The sequence below is a fragment of the Choloepus didactylus genome, chromosome 7 (assembly GCF_015220235.1).
Source record: "Choloepus didactylus isolate mChoDid1 chromosome 7, mChoDid1.pri, whole genome shotgun sequence".
Taxonomy (NCBI): domain Eukaryota; kingdom Metazoa; phylum Chordata; class Mammalia; order Pilosa; family Megalonychidae; genus Choloepus; species Choloepus didactylus.
Genome location: NC_051313.1, coordinates 76854593 through 76870440, shown reverse-complemented (window position 1 = coordinate 76870440; position 15848 = coordinate 76854593). Strand labels below are relative to the sequence as shown.

The following is a 15848-nucleotide window of genomic DNA, read 5'->3' as shown; positions in this document are numbered from 1 at the left end:
AGATTTACTAGTTCACAATTTGATCTGAGCCAATTCTAGTTTCTATTGGCTACCAGTACATACATAGTAGATGGTTAAATAGGAGACTGTAAGTTAAAAACAAATAATAAATTTTGATTTGATCAAATTATGAGCTAATATAGTTTTTTTCATTGTTGTTACTGGTGGTAGTGGTAAAATTTAGGATATTTAGAATGTTAAAATGTTTCCGTAAAATTTTCCCTTTTTCCTTTTCTTTTGCTCTGCCACTGATTAGATCTCATCTTTGGTATTCATCTAGGGAATAGTCTCATTGCTGTGTGATGCCCCAAAAAGCTTGGAGTGAAGAATATAAGTCTGCTTTCTGACAGTTAAAACAAGAAACCAACACATAATGGGTGAAAGCATGAATTTATTCTTTGGGGTATATTCCCAGATCCAGCATCTGCTGGATGCATCAAAGACTTTCAGTATATATTTGTGGAAAGTATGAATGAATGAAAATCACTTACTTTTATGGAGATAGAATGGCCCTTAACCCTATAGGATTTCACTGTACATATGAAAAAAATTTCTAAAGAAGAAATGTATTGATAAAAACTGTGTGTGGAAGGGGATGAGGAAGGGTGGGGTGAGCATATTTGTTGCCTTGAAAATGCAGTAAAAGGAGAGACGGGGATAAATTTTGGAAGTGCACATTGGAGCAATATCAGAAGATAGACTCAACTTGCCTATTGTGTATCAGAAGAAACCATTATAGGTAAAGGAAAATGCCCCAGGCTATGTTAGTCCGGGGTCATCAAATGTTTGAATAATATAATTAAATTTTTTCATTCTAAATCTAGATTTCCTGAGCAAACTTCTTGAATGTTTTGAATATATATTCATTTCACATACAAATGTTAGAGTCAAAAAGTAAACTGGCAGGGAGGCTCAGGGGTCTAATCCCCCTGACAACAGTATTTATTCTTGTAATTTAATAAATTAGCATTCTGACTTTATTATGACCTTCCTTAGCTTTGTTTCCACAACTCCTTCTTTGAAGCATAGCTCCAGGGGGCTCACAAGACAGGCTTTTGGGCTAAAAAGATGAGCACAAGACTGTGGTCCATGTTAAGAGCATCAAATTTCTCCATTCTGTACGGAGTCAGGCTTTTGACAGAAACAAAATTTACCCTTGGTGATTCAACAAAGGAAAAGACTTCATTTAGAAGCTCTTTACTGAGTTGTGGGGCAGGGTTAAGAGAGCAGACAGGGAATGATGAGCTACCCATTGAGAGCAAAAGAACGAGGCGAGGAAAGGGAGTTATCAGAATCCTATGAAAGCTGGAACCACTGTGGAGGGGTTTCCCAATGGGAGCTTGTCTTAGTTTTGCCAGAGTGCTATGACAAATGCTACACAATGGTTTGTCTTAACAGGAATTTTTTGGCTCATGATTTTGAAACTAGAAGAAATTCAAACTCAAGGTATTGGCAAGGATTATTTTCTCCCCCACATCTGCAGCGTTCTGCTGCTGGTTTCTAGCAATTCTTGAGGTTCCTTGTTTTGTACTTCTGCCTCCCATCACATCATGGTGTCTTTTCCTTTCTCTTGCAGGTGCTCTCTGACTTCTAGCTTCTTACTCCTTCCTGTGGCTTTCTCTGACTCCTGGCTTCCAGTTTCTTCTCTTTATAAGACCTCCAGCAATCTGGATTAAGAACTACCTTTATTCAGTTGGGCCACATCTGAACTAAATATAGGATCTTAAGAGGGCCTATTTACAATGGACCCACAGGAATGCATATTAAGATGAAGAATACATTTATGTTGGGTACATAATTCAGTCAACCACTGAGCTGTAGCCATGGAGGGAAGTGGCTATTGCCAACTATTGACACTAGAGCAGAGAGGGAACAAGGCAGAAATGTCACCTCTCTCTCTGTCCTCTGATATCCTGCCTGTGAATCTCCAGTGTTCTGAACTCAAATGAAGCTGGCCAGCAAGAAAGCCCAGGAGAAGTCATCAGGAAGTCAGCCTACTGTGCCACAGAGCAGGCAATGATGAGGAGAGTTGGACAAGGTGAGGTGTGGTGAAGTGTGGTGAGGTAGGCAAGTGGAGGGTAACCAATAGATACCTGGGCTCAAGAGATAACCCAGATGGACAATAACAACTTTCTTTTGGTGGGCCTTATTTGTAATTTCACAATCAGAATTTATTTTATTATATTATTTTCTCATATAATTTTGATAGGGCAAGTGAAATTTACTGTTTATTTATATACAATTGTCATAAATCATAATTCTTAGTTCCAAGAAATTCATCAAGGATTTTATTTGGAAAGCAGCTGCTTGGCTCCTTTGAAATTCCAGTGTTCCAGTGAAATCAAAACAGTCTAATTTTCTTTCATATTTGTTGCACTATGAGGTGCTTGAGGCAGAAGGTCAAGGAGTATAGACTACACAATGTACATTTGGTACAAAAACATAAACTCCCCCTCACAAAGATGTATGTAGAAAATTTAGAAGAAAATAATGTGTATTGCACATTATTGAAATGTATTACTATTCAGTACATGCAAATACCATGCTTGTTTAAAAACTGGCCAAGAGAAAATCAGTTGACCTTTCAAGCACAGAAAACATCTTTACCCTGTTTGGTTTATATGGGATGTTTGAAGGTCAGTGATAATTGCAACCATTATCTTCAATGTTCATAGAATTTTACACAAGTTCTACATCCGCTTCTGAATTTCAGGCTTTAAAGGGATATGGACAAGTTTTAGACAAAGTTTAAGGTCTAAGCTACTTTTACTCCAGCATCATAAATAATACATAAATAGAAATGACAAATTATTTTTGAATGTTTAAGTACAAATGGAATAATGGCTTAAAAGCAATCTGAGACTGTTAGGCACCACATGTATATTAGCATTTATATTTGCAGTACTGCATGAAAGGCTAGTGCACAGGTCATGGCTCTTACTCACAACCAACAGAGACTGACCCATAAGGGGGGTTTGAATTGACATTGGGAAGCTCATAGAATTTCTGGCAAAGTTGGAGAAATAGTCAGGAATGGAGAGATGCAAGGCCACCATGAACAGTCTTTTGAGGATACTGTTAATGACAGCTCTGAACACTGGACACCACAGCTCACACAGCCCAGTGAACACTGGCCACAGTGGTTGGGCTCTCTGCTGCTGCCACCATCCAAAGAATGGATTTTCCTCTGCATTTCTAGCCACTGAATCCCAGCTCCAGCAGGATGCATCTGCTTGGCTGATCCTGTGTCATATGCCCATTCTCTGTCTGGAAAGGGTTTACGATCGTGACTTTTTGGCTTCTATAGAGAAAGACAAACTGCCTCCTGTTACTTGTATTTGAGAATTCCGCAAACAAAGCTAGACTTAGATCCTGGGTAAGCAAACCAAAAAACAAAGAAACAAAAAACCTGACTATAGTCAATATAGATGCCAAAAGTCTAGTATAAGCTCTGTTACAAATGCGATAAGTTAAAGTGGGCTTAAGCTGTAGTATAAAATACATTGTTCAAGTCAAAGGAAAAGATGGCTGATTGAAAAATGTTAAATGTGACTTTCCTAGGTGGTTAATGGTGTCTTCTTTCCAGATATCTTTTAAAATAAAATTCTCATTTGATTGGAGAGAGGTACAGTTTTTTTTCTATATTATTTCTCCAAGCTCCCAATACTGGATTTAAGTGATATTTATTTTGAAAGTTGTATTATTAAATAAGGTGAAAAATAATTTAAGTAAACACAAAGAAGTAAAAACTTAATAAAACTTGGTAAATGGAAAAGGATGCATCAGAACAGAATCTGAGGAGTCATGTAAGGTGCTGTGTATTCTTCTTAGCAACACATCCAAAAAATTCGCAACATAAAGTAGTATTGTGAATCCACTGGGTGTTCAAAACTGTAAATATATTTTTCTAAAAATAGATGCTTAAAAGATGCAATTAAATCATAACAGCCTAATTTGAATTTACTCTGAAATTAGTTTCAAGATGACCTATCTCCTTAACCACCCTCAAATGAAATTGGGAACCACTGGAGTCAGGGTCTTAGTTTGGAATTTTATTCAGTATTTTTTTTAAAAGTTGACTTATGAGATGAATTCTGCAGGTGTTTGTTAACTACCTTCTACATTGAAAGCATTGGAATCACATATGAAATATGAATACGACAACAATTCTGTTTTCAGAAAGCTTGTAATCCAGTGTGGTGAGAGACCCATGACTGATACAAGGCAGTCAAATAGAGAAGTCCCAAAATATGGAAAGCTAGAGGAGGGGGTCAGATGAGGCTGCGTTTGAACTAGGCTTTAGAAGATAGCAATAACTTTGATTGGAAGAAAGTGGTGAGAAATTTAACATAGCATTAAGGGACTGAATTTTCAAAGGTAAGATCAATGGAAGTGCTTTCCTATTCAGGAAAGAGCAGATAAAACTGAAGAGAAGGAGCAAAGTATTTGTGGAGAAATGTAGTTGAGGGGCTAAAAAAATGTTTGGAGGGTCATATACTATATTAAGGAGTTTGGTTTTGACTTATACTACCTGGAACTCTCTGATGGCAAACCCTGCTGGTTGCCTACTCAACAACATCCCCTTCTTTGTCAACAGAATTTCCATTTTATGCATGTATTGTGCACCCCAGGGGTTGAATGTCAAGTAGTCTAAGCCAATCACAATAATTCCTTCTCTCTTTGCAGAGATTGGTTTAGGCACCACAATGGGATAAAAGCTTGTTCCATGGTCTGTAATGGGATGTTATGCTGGGGCCTTCTGGAAAAGGGATGGAAGACAGGGAGTTGCCCCTTCCAGCCTTTGGGCATGGGGGTGTGTTGCTTGGAGAAGTGGCAACGAACATATGACAGTAAGGAAAGTGGAAAAGCCAAAGTACAGCCCTCTCTACATTGTCTTGCTGAGATAGCCAACTCTGGAACCATTTACTTGGGCACTTATTGTCATAAGAGGTAAGGAAATTTACTTCTTGCTTATGGCAGTTTTCTCTTGAAATTATATTACTTGTATTGGACAGTTTCTTTGTTGACATATCTCTCCTGCTATGACCCAAAACCCCATTCTCTTTTGGATATTCAGAATTACAGAAAATGCTTCATTTTCTCATCTGTCACTCTATATCGAAAGCTTTTGCTTGTGACAGAGAATTACTTTGTAATTAGTGTTTTTTTTTCCTTTGGGAACTAGTTCATTCTCTGAAGTTCTGTTAAATATTTATTCAGTTGTTTTACCCAAGAGCAGAAACAAAGATAAGTATGTAAAAGTGTCCAATAATTAAGAGTGTTCAAATATATTCATATGCCTAACTGTGGTTTCATTGTTTATTGGCGAATATGACTTTTTCTGGAGAAACATGAATATTGGTACTTTTATACATTACTTGGGAGAATGACATCATCTTTATTAGCCCTCTCATTTGAAGAAAACAAACAAACTTTCCGCAAAGTTTTCATAAAAGAGATTATTCTCACTCCAGGGAGTCCTTTTAAGTTCTGTGCTGTAGATCAGAAAACTGATGCAGGCTGTAAGGACTCCTTTGGAACCTAAATTTGCTTGTTGAGATTCTGCCAATTTAGGCTTTATTCTTTTTTCCTCACTCCTGATGATTCTTTTTAGTCTCCCTTTGTATTTAGCAGGTACTACTGGAATTTCATTTTTTTCTGATCTTCCTACTCAGTGCCAGATCTTTTCCTCTGATCAGTGTGCTAATTTATAATTAGAGTTGCCCCATGCAACTTGAACGTATCTTCATATAATCAAGTGAAGCTGGCACACTCTTCACCTCCACAGTTATTTAAGGCTAGAATGTGGTAACTCTTTGCAGTCAAAACTGACTTGAAACCCAAAACTTCCTATACAGTGATGCTTTTATTCAGTCTTCAGCTTCATGGGTTTCTGATGTCTAGTTTTCCCACTTCCTTAAGTAATAAACATTATTTGAAATACCTCATTTGAATTTCTTCAGTCAAATATCAAGAAATAGAGGCTGCATTTTATTTTTAAATCTTTATCTATGCAAAACCTTTCATGAAAAGCCTTTACATTTTCTTTTTTAATACTAAATTTTTCTATTTTAAACACAATTTATGTGTACTTAAAATTTTGAAAAATATTGGGATTAGCAAAGAAAATTGTCCCCAAATCCCATTATCTGGTGCAATTGCTCTTGATTGATGAGATAAACTATTGTTGTTTCTACATGTGTTTTAATGAGCGTGCATCTGATGTCTGCATATGTGTGTATATATAGAGAGAGAGACTGACTCAAACACAGTTTTTATTGTATTCAATGGCTTTTAGGTAATTTTTTATTTTTGATATAATTTCAAACTTACATACACATTGCAAGATAAGTACAAAGAACTCCTGTATACTCTCTACTCAGATTCTTCAATTGTTTATATTTGCCATATTTGTGCTCAGTGTTTTACAGCCTGTTTTTCTACTTAGCAAATATGTTTTCTGATGTTTACTAAATATGATTGTATTGTATCATTCTAATGATGATGATGGTGACAATGTGGATGATGATAATGAATGCTAAATAGTAATTTGAGACTTTTATGTGTCAGGCTCTCTTCTAAGTGCTTTACATGTTTCATCTCATTTAATCCTCAGAATACTTTAGAATGTATGCATTATTGTTATCCCCATGTTAAAGGGGCATAAACCAGAGTACAAGGAAATGAAAAGACACAAAACTGGTAAATGAAGAGGCAAGGAGTAGGTTAGGGAAGACCCCCAACCCTCATATGGGACGGACCAAGACACATTATGACAGTACAGCAAACAGCAGGAGCCAGCATAGTAGCGGCACTTCTCTCGAACCCCGGTGTCATGGGGCGATGCCATAGCCCAGGTGGTAGCTGTGCACACAGTGATTTGTTCCTCAGTTGGGGAACCCAGGGCTAGGGACTCAGCACCTTTGTAGCAAGCAGTAAACAAGCCCACTGGATCAGTCAGGTGGCAGTTGTACTGTGGTTGCCTTGTTCTACTTAATCGCCTGTGTGTCTAGCTACAGAAACAGTGTTAAGTCAAAGGACTGGTAGGCCCTGTAATTTGGCACAGTCAGCAAGGATGTGCAGGGTTGCGTGGGTCCAAGGCAGATGGCCTCTTCTAGTTGATTTGTAATTGGATAAATCAGGTCCACATGATCCATTTTATGACACCCTCTGTCTCATTTTATAAATTTATTATAAATTATTTAACTAGTTCCATAGTTTGGCCCATGAAAGGTATTTCTATTCTTTTTTTTCCTCCAGAGAAATACAGCTATGATAAACATCCTTTACAAAAACATCTGCTCACATTCCTGGTTATTTACTTTAAGTAAATTTCTGAACTAGAATTACTGCATAAAAGAGATGCATATTTTTGAATACCAGGGATGAATCTGGACCCGGCATCGCGGGACTGAGAGAATCTTCTTGACCAAAAGGGGGATGCAAAATGAGACGAAATAGTTTCAGTGGCTGAGAGATTTCAAATGGAGTTGAGAGGTCACTCTGGTGGACATTCTTATGCACTATATAGATAATACCTCTTAGAGTTTTAACGTATTGGAATAGCTAGAAGTAAATACCTGAAACTACCAAACTCCAACCCAGCAGTCTGGACTCCTGAAGACAATTATATAATAATGTAGATTACAAGGGGTGACAGTGTGATTGTGAAAACCTTGTGGATCACACCCCCTTTATCTAGTGTATGGATGGATGAGTAGAAAAATGGGGATAAAAACTAAATGACAAATAGGATGGGATGGGGGGATGGTTTGAGTATTCTTTTTTCACTTTTATTTTTTATTCTTATTCTGATTCTTTCTGATGTAAGGAAAATGTTCAGAAATAGATTGTGGTGATGAACGCATAACTATATGATCATACTGTGAACAGTTGATTGTAGACCATGGATGATTGTATAGTATGTGAATATATTTCAATAAAACAACTTTAAAAAAAAAAAAAAAGAGATGCATATTTTAAATATTTTCTTGCTGTATTGCCAAATTGCACTACTGAAATGTTGCCTTAGTTCTTCCAGTAGCACTTTTTACAAATAATGATAGCATTGTCTCCACTTCCCTGTATTTACACCTTAATAAATCATATAAACTTTTCTTTGTCTTACTGAATTAGCTAAAAATCTGGAACAATGATATTGGGTATATTTATCTAAGCAAAGATCCATTTTTAATGGAATGTTTATGTTTTCAAATGATTTGTTGCCTACCTAGACAACAAGGCTTGTTAAAGTACAAATTTATTTGCTCAACTGTGTGTTTCCTCTAAGGATCAGAAATTTGATTAAATCCAGTATTTTATAAAATAATACAAGAATATCTTCTACACAATAAGAACTACATACAGCAGTATACTGGACTGTAAACTTGTTTAATTTCTATTGTATAATTATGGATTTGGTAATTATGGTGTCTCATCAGTGGGTGCTGTTATAAACCTACATTTCCTTCACATAATGGAATTAGTGAAAATGATCAGACAGTGTGGCCAAGGGAATGATTTGTTCACATTTAATTTTCATGTTTCTTCTTCCAGGTTTTGCGGAGCCTCTTCTGTAACCCATTTTCATCCATGTCAGTCTGCTCTAGGATGTTATGCTGCAACTGCAGTTTGCATAAGATTTCTAGTCTTTGCCTGTGCCTTTACTCTGCCTTTATTTGCACTTTTACTTGTCTCCAAAATACTCCGCACAATGCTTGCTCGCGATTACTTATACCCTGGGAACAGCTTTGCTGTCTGTGAGGGCCCCAAAGTTTTGACCATTTCTCTGCTCTTATCACTCAGTGCTTTTGCTCCATGTGACCTTTTGTATTGAACCTCCTGTGGCCCATGGCTGCCGTGAGTAGGTCAAAGCTGCAATGTGACTAAACCCTGAGGGGTATTGACGAGTTTTTCCATGAGCTGGCACTCGTGCTGTCTCTCTAATTTTAGTGTTTACCTTGACAAAAATTTAAAATATTAACCCTGTCAGAGATGAAACAGAATAGTCTGTGTGATGTACTTTGTGTTGTGTCCCATCATACTGTTACTGGATCAAGGCAGTGGATTCTTTTGCCAGATGAGCTCAAATGACCAATTCTGGAGACACTGGGGTGTCAAAGAGAGAGAGTTTATTGTAGGCATGAAGTAGGAGAACAGATGGCCTGTTGGTCCAAAATCTGTCTTCCCGAACTGCAGGAATTCTGATAGTTTTATAGCATCAAAAGATGGGCAGGTTTTAGGATAATGAGTGTCAAAAATCCTTTCCTCTGGGATACATATGGATTATAATGGAAGACATCGGATGGAAAGAGGCAGACCAAGTAACCTCATAAACTGCTGAGTCTGCTGACTCATTCCCTTTGCAGCAGAGTGACAGCTGTAGTTAGCAGCTCTAGCTGCCCCAGGTTCTGCCCACTGGTTTGATTTCCTTATCCAATGCCCTCACAGCCACCAGTGAGAGGGGTATTCAGGAGGTTCCTGCAAGAGGGCTGTTAGTAGTCTGTTGCACCCAGTCTTGGCTGCGCCAGCATCCTTTGGAGGCATGTCTAGAAGAAACCTTAGTGTTGACTTTCCTGTCTTGGTTTGAGTCATTCAAATTTTTTCTTTTCTTTTCCTTACTTTCTGCTATTAGTGTTCTTATAGATTTGGGTGAAATCCTTGCCATTTTTTTTGTTTTTTTGAGTTGGGGTAGGGAGGGAGTGGTGTTCTGTTTGCATTAAGCCAAACCAGAAAGCTTGTTGAGATGTGGTGCTCTGTGAATTTGCTAGGCTGAACTGACAGAGCTGGGTTTATTGTCATTCTTATCAACATCCCTACCCAGGAGTCTTCCGGTCCTCAGTTTAATCTGCTTAATGGCCTTAGTTATAAGGCCTAGAGGAAAAACAATGGGAAGCAGGGCACATTTCCTTAATCTACTCATGCATATCAATCCCAAATCATGAAATACTGTTTAGCATATTTGTCAAGTTGGAACAAGAGTTTAGCATGCAGTGGGAAAGTTCTTTGAAAGGGCGCATGGCTAATGCTTCCCTTCCAATCCTTTAGCTAATTGCACATATTCTCATTACAAATGTTAAGATACTACCCCCCACCTCCACCCCCTACCTACATTTTGTACCAACCTCCTCTCACACACATTGGATAGGGCCTGATAGCCTGTGACACTTGCTTTTTTCCCTTTTTTATATTTTAAATAAACTCTATTGAGGTATAATTTACATATAATAAAATTCACACATTTTAAGTAAGAAAGAGTCAGGTGGGAGCAAAAGTTTTTAATAAAAGAAGAAATGTGACAGGTGCATAGATTAAAACAGCAAAAGAGAAGTAGTGGGTGGCTATTGCTAGAAGATATCAGCATAAAAGGAGTTGAGATACTGAAAGAGAGTAAGGAAAAATGATTTGGAAGCCATTATGGGAAGCAGGGAGAATGGTTCATCAACTTCCAGGCACTGGTTAGGGATATAAGAGGTTGCAGGAAAGGCCACATTTCATTTAAGATACGAATATGAGCAGTGACTCTGCATCCTCTCCTCTTCAGAACAGTCCTTCTCCATGTACACTTCATATTTTTTGTTTTTTAATTTAATTTTTATCGAATTAAAACTTGTATATATTTTAAAAAATCAGAGAGCTAGAAGACTAATTGTAGAAATAGCCATCCACTTTCCCATCCTTTCTGTCCCTAGATTCTTCTTTCCAAAAGGCAAGAGTTTCTTCCATTTTCCTTTCTATCTTGAAACAACACACCTATGCTGCTCTTTTGTCATTATTTTTCACTTTTGGAGATTTTCTACTGACTTTTTGTACCAACCTCCTCTCACACACATTTTCATCTCCCTCATCGTCCCGATATAGTGATATCAAAATTTTTTTGATGAATAAATAAATATGCAGTTCTTACATTATAATGGTTTATGAAGCATTATTCCACTGCAGAGTTGTATAGAACACTGACATTTCATTTGCTCTCTTGTATATTCTCTGAAGTTAATTTTGGTCTCATATTTTAATTTGTTATTTTTCAGTATGCCTATTATTAATTCATCCTCATACCCTCCAACATAACTGTTAATCAGCTAATACATTACAACCTATAGATAATCTATCCATTTTATTTATTTATTTTTCCTGAAGATCTCTCTCGTGGGGCCCTCTATCCTCATGCTTCAGTCAACACTAGCTTTTCCACAGCATGGAGCACAGCTGCCACCTTAGAATCTTTCCCTTTGTCTTTTCATCTGTTGGATTCCCTGTTTTCTGGATCTTCCTTATTCTGTCTTCACGGTTTATTCCCTACTTTTGCTAGAACTCACATTATCTGTTAATTTTTTACTAGAAAATTATTGGAGTAAAAATTTGAGAGCTTGCATAGCTGAAAATGTCTTTGCTCTCTCCCCTAAAGTTTAATTGATAATCTGGCTTGGTCTAGATCACTGGGTTAGAAATCATGTAGCCATAGAATTGTGAAGCCTTTATTGTTTCCAGGCTTCCAAAGTTACTATTAAAATATTTGATGGCCTTTGGATTTCCTGTGTATTTTTTTTTTCCTCATTACTTTCTAGAGCTCTCAAATTCAAAAAATTATTAAAGCAGCTGTACGTGTACAGAAAAATTGTGCAGAAAGTACAGTCCCCATATACTAATATATAGTTTTAATAATAGTTTTCCCTATTAATATTTTACATTAGTGTAGTACCTTTGTTACAACTGATGAAATACTATTGTTATATTATTAACTATAGTCCATAGTTTACACTTAGCGATCACTCTTTGTGCTGTACAAGTCTGTGTATGGTTTTAAAAAAATTTTTTTATAATGATAGCATATATACAACCTAAAATTTCCCATTTTAACCACACTCAACTAGTAGCATCAATCACAGTGTTATGCCACTACTGGAGCTCTCAAATTTTTATGGTGTTCCTTGGTGAAGTTCATGTTCATCTACTTTACTTGGCATTCTGTGGCCTCCTTTAAGCTGGATGTTCATGCATATCATATCTGGGAAAATCATTTATATTATTTATTTGAGAATGTTTACTCCATCACTTTTTTTCTTAGACTGGAATTCTTATTGATTGAATGTCAAACACTGTAGGCAGCCACAGATTTTCATATCTCTTATCTTTTATTTCCCATCTCATTTATCTTAAGATTTTTGAGAGGTTTTGTCAACTTCATTGAGTTAAAAGTTTCTGCAATCATATTTTTAATATCTAAGAGCTCTTTCTTGTTTTCTGAATGCTCCTTTTAAACAGCATCCCTTTTAAATCATGTAGTATATATTAATTACAGTACATTTGAAACATGTTACCAAGTAGATGTAATATATTAATGTATAATAACACTACTATTTTGTATTTTCTCCATTTTTGGTTTGTTTACCTTTAAAGAAATTTATGGGTATTATGGGCATTAACATTGAAGGAAACTGTTGCAAATTGTATGAATAATTATCATTTTTCTATTAGCAATGGCAAGGACTTTCCGGGGTTCTGAAATGTGCGGATATACAGTTTTTCAGATATATTAAAATTTATTGAGTTTTATTTGATGGTTATTAATTAAAGATTTTCACATTGTTATTTTGCCCTCCTGTAAGATGATTTCTTTTTAGTGTATGCTCTAAAGATGATTTTATTTCTGGAGTTCCTTTATACTAAGATGTAGTTTATAATATGTGCCATCAATTTGATAATGTTTTTTTCATTATAAAGAGAAGGGAAACATTCTGCTAATTATATATAGTAGTGGTAAGATGTCAAGCATTTCATAAATATTCAAATGTGAAAATTATCACATAATCAATGAAATATGGTTATATTTATATATATAACCTTTTCTGTATGATGAGTTCTGGTATCAAATAATGAAAAGTAGAATTTTATGCCCTTTAATAAGCAAGTGATAGTTTGATTAATATGAAGTCTGTAAAATTTTTAAAATACTTTAATTTAAATTTGTCAACATATGCTTTCCATTAAGAGCCATGATTGTTATTTACTATCTTATTCTTTATGTTAATTAATAGATAATCTTTACTTTTTTCAAGATTTTTAAGACCTGGAATGGAATTAGAAAAATTCTACCTGCTTAAAATAATATTTTTTTCCTAGAAAGGTTAGTATTTCTTTGTATGCTTGGATTTTACTAACAAAATACACAGAACACTTTTTGGTATTATAATCCTAAAATATAATTCATTTACCTCTATGCCACATACTATGCATGCATGTTGCTTTACACTTTTACAGAGATTTTACATAAATTGCTTCATGGATGTTTTCTGTTTAAGTCACTGTGCTGGTTTGTATATATTCTGTCCCAGAAAAAGCCATATTATTTAATGCAATCTTGTAGGGGCAGATGTATTAGTGTTGACTAAGTTGTAACCTTTGGATTATGTTGTTTCTGTGGAGATGTGGCCCATCCAACTGTAGGTGATAACTCTGATTAGATTATTTCCATGGAGAAGTGGCTCTGCTCATTCAGTGTGGGCCTTCATTAGTTTACTACAGCACTCTATAAGCTCAGACAAAAGCAGCGAGCTTGTGACAGCCAAGAGGGACACTTTGAAGAAGGCACAGGAGCTGCAGCTTACAGAGACATTTTGGAGACGGCCTTTGAAAGCAGTCTTTTGCTCCTGAGAATCTAAGAGAGGAGAAATGCCCCAAAAGCAACTGAGAGTCACATTTTGAAGAGGAGCTGCAGCCTAGAGAGGAACATCCTGGGAGAAAGCCATTTTGAAACCAGAACTCCAGAACAGATGCCAGCCACATGCCTTCCCAGCTAACAGAGGTTTTCCAGACACCATAGGCCATCCCCCAGTGAAGGTACCTGATTGTTGATGCGTTACTTTGGACACTTTATGGCCTTAAGACTGTAACTGTGTAACCAAATAAACCCGCTTTTATAGAAGCCAATCCATTTCTGGTGTTTTGCATTCTGGCAGCATTAGCAACTGAAACAGTCACACATAAATATCTGTGTGCATTGAACATTTATTTATCTTTACTTTTTTTCTGATTGTTTCTCCTTTTTTCCAAGTAAAGTTTAAAACCCATGATTTATTTTCCCCTACCCTTCAAGTTATATGTAGTAAAGGCATGACAGACTCAAGCAATGATTTCCTTTCACATGCTTTGGCAGGGGCAGTAACGAGGTAGGATGCATATTAATTAATTTGATACTTTCCCCTTTTAAAATTGTATCCACTATATATCTTCTAAAACAGATTTCCCCTTTTGAATATTCCTTTTGGAATAAATAAATATTCTCACACTCTCTTCAGCTGTTTCCTGTATTGTGATTAGGGAAGAGCTTAACTTTGGTCATTTGAAAGGCAATATTTTTCTGTTTATATTTAAGTATATTTCCAGTACTAAGTCTTAAAGTCATCTGCAAAGCAATTGGAGTGCACAATACTTATAGAATTTTGTAGGTTTACCCTCAGTTTTTGTAGTTTTTTCTCTGTCTAATCATAGTACTTTTAGTAACTTGTCTTTATTGTTTTCCCAAAGAATTCAATTTAATTTTTAAAGAAACAGCTATATTTAGCCCTCTTTTCTTCAATTTGTGTTATAATTAGAATAACACATAAATTTGGTGTGGTGGTTTGAAATGTATACCCCAGTGTGTACATGTTCTTGATCTTGGTCCATATTCTGGTGGGTGTAAATAAGTGCTATTCAAGGGGTTTCTTCTGTTGAGATGTGGTCCCGCTGAATCAGGTTGGGCTTTAATCCAATTACTGGAGTCCTTTATCAGTAAGGTGAAAGTCAAATGGAGATAGAAGTCAGATGGGGAGCAGTCAGAAGCTGGAAGTCAATGGAACCCAGATGATAAAGGAGAAGAGCCGTCATGTGTATTGCCACATGATAGAAAAACAAAGGACCACGGATCCTGGGTAGCCAGCCCCAGAATATCACAGTTTTGGGGAAGAAAGCATAGCCTGGCTGGCTTTCAAATTTGAACTTCTAGCCTCAAAACCATGAGCCAGTAAATTCCCATTGTTTAAGCCAACCCATTGAATGGTATTTGTTTTAGAAGCTAGGAAACATAACAACTGGCATAAATTTGTTTGGGTGAAAACACAACTTACTCTTGGAATCTGGTGGCAGCAGAAGAGACCTAATAGAGAATAGCTTGGTGGTTTTGAGTATTTACTGTATCACGGTCATTTGCTATGTTTCACTGAATAAATGAAGAGCACTGGTTAACCTGATGAGTCAGTTAGGAGATTGGCTGGTTAAGAGTAGCTGGTTAAGAGATCCACTGCTGAAGGGCATGGAGCATCTGCTAAGAGTGAGGAAGGAGTCACAGAACTAGAAGCACCTGTGATACGTTTCTACAGCAGTAGGGGTAATTTCTTTCATTGATATGCAAAGCCGGCATAGAATTTAACCCTTTTATGTCTGTTTAAATTAATTATGGTGCATAATTAAGTCCATTATATGGACTATTATTTACAAAATAGTACTATGTTTCATGAAGCCATGTTATGTACTTATGGAGAAAGATGCCTGTGAATTATAAAGTGTATGTATATGCATTTGATGTGTGTATGTCTGCTTGAGAATGAGATTATTATAAGTATGGGGAAAAATTTACTCCTTAAACACTTCATACAGTTTGTACTTATATTACAAGCAGATATGCAATCACTTGTCTCTTGGATCCTCAAGTGAATGTCTCATGGGAATCAGGGCACCATATTAGACTGTGTCTCACATGGACTGGCATTGTTATCAGAAGATGCCGAAACAGCATTGAAATGCTGTTCCACCTGTCAGACCTTGCCTAAGGCTAAAAATACTGCTCAGAGACAGATTCCAAAGCCAAT

General features: G+C 36.4%; 1 long non-coding RNA gene across 2 annotated transcripts in view; it reads left to right on the top strand.

The window, feature by feature from the left end:
* The window catches only part of LOC119540232, a 180867-nt gene that overhangs the window by 128132 nt on the left and 36887 nt on the right, over window positions 1–15848 (top strand). For both annotated transcript variants that reach the window (XR_005218059.1, XR_005218058.1), the window contains exons 2-3: window positions 1577–2038; window positions 4687–4950. This is a non-coding gene — a long non-coding RNA (uncharacterized LOC119540232). The remainder of the gene's footprint in view (window positions 1–1576; window positions 2039–4686; window positions 4951–15848) is intronic.